The sequence below is a fragment of the Arachis ipaensis genome, chromosome B6, assembly GCF_059453495.1.
Source record: "Arachis ipaensis isolate K30076 ecotype BB chromosome B6, ASM5945349v1, whole genome shotgun sequence".
Lineage (NCBI taxonomy): Eukaryota > Viridiplantae > Streptophyta > Magnoliopsida > Fabales > Fabaceae > Arachis > Arachis ipaensis.
In genome coordinates this window covers 38,912,541-38,914,500 of record NC_142441.1, presented here as the reverse complement: position 1 = coordinate 38,914,500, position 1,960 = coordinate 38,912,541, and positions in this window count along the sequence as shown.

Below are 1,960 nucleotides of genomic sequence, written 5' to 3'. Positions count from 1 at the left end.
TTGCTAAAGTCCCCAATTAGAGGTGTCCAGGGTTCTTAAGCACACTCTTCTTTTGCTTTGGACCTTGACTTTAACCGCTCAGTCTCAAGTTTTCACTTGACACCTTCACGCCACAAGCACATGGTTAGGGACAGCTTGGTTTAGCCGCTTAGGCCAGGATTTTATTCCTTTAGGCCCTCCTATCCACTGATGCTCAAAGCCTTGGGATCCTTTTTATTTACCCTTGCCTTTTGGTTTTAAGGGTTATTAGCTTTTTGCTCTTGCCTCTTGGTTTTAAGAGCTTTTGGCTTTTTCTGCTTGCTTTTTTTTTTTTCTATTTTTTCGCTATTTTTTTTCTGCAAGCTTTGTTCTTTGCTGCTTTTTCTTGCTTCAAGAATCATTTTTATGATTTTTCAGATTATCAAATAACATGTCTCCTTATCATCATTCTTTCAAGAGCCAACATATTTAACATTCTTAAACAACAACTTCAAAAGACATATGCACTGTTCAAGCATTCATTCAGAAAACAAGAAGCATTGTCACCACATCAATATAATTAAACTAAGTTCAAGGATAAATTCAAAACTCATGTACTTCTTGTTCTTTTGAATTAAAACAGTTTTCATTTAAGAGAGGTGATGGGTTCATAGGACATTCATAACTTTAAGACATAGTTACTAACTACTAATGATCATGTAATAAGACACAAACATGGATAAGCACTTAACATTAAGAAAACGAAAAACAGAGAATGTAAGAACAAGGAATGAGTTCACCTTAGTGATGGTGGCGTTTCCTTCTTGAGGAACCAATGATGTCCTTGAGCTCTTCTATGTCTCTTCCTTGTCTTTGTTGCTCCTCCCTCATTGCTTTTTGATCTTCTCTAATTTCATGAAGGATGATGGAGTGCTCTTGATGTTCCACCCTTAATTATTCCATGTTGGAATTTAATTCTCCTAGGGAGGTGTTGATTTGCTCCCAATAGTTTTGTGGAGGAAGATGAATTTGAGGCATCTCCATGATCTCATGGTGATGAGCTTCATGCGTCTCTTGAGATCCATGAATGGGCTCTCTTGCTTGCTCCATCCTTTTCTTAGTGATGGGCTTCTCTTCCTCAATGGAAATGTCTCCTTCTATGAAAGCTCCAGCTGAGTAACATAGATGGCAAATAAGATGAGGAAAAGCTAGCCTTGCCCCCAGGAGAGGGCTTTTCGGCTATTTTGTAGAGTTCAATGGAGATGACTTCATGAACTTCTACTTCCTCTCCAATCATGATGCTATGGATCATGATGGCCTGATCCACAGTAACTTCAGATCGGTTGTTAGTAGGGATGATGGAGCGTTGGATAAACTCCAACCATCCTCTAGCTACAGGCTTGAGGTCCAGTCTTCTTAATTGAACCGGTTTGCCTTTGGAGTCAATCTTCCATTGAGCTCCTTCCACACATATGTCCATGAGGACTTGGTCCAACCTTTGATTAAAGTTGACCCTTCTAGTGTAGGGGCGTGCATCTCCTTGCATCATAGGCAAGTTAAACGCCAACCTCACATTTTCCGGACTAAAATCTAAGTATTTCCCCCGAACCATTGTAATATAATTCTTTGGGTTTGGGTTCTTACTTTGATCATGGTTCCTAGTGATCCATGCATTGGCATAGAACTCTTGAACCATTAGGATGCCGACTTGCTGGATGGGGTTTGTTAGAACTTCCCAACCTCTTCTTTGAATTTCATGTCGGATCTCCGGATACTCATTCTTCTTGAGCTTGAAAGGGACCTCGGGGATCACCTTCTTCTTGACCACAACATCATAGAAGTGGTCTTGATGAGCTTTGGAGATGAATCTTTCCATCTCCCATGACTCGGAGGTGGAAGCTTTTGTCTTCCCTTTCCCTTTTCTAGAGGATTCTCCGGTCTTGGGTGCCATCAATGGTAATGGAAAAACAAAAAGCTTATGTTTTTACCACACCAAACTTAG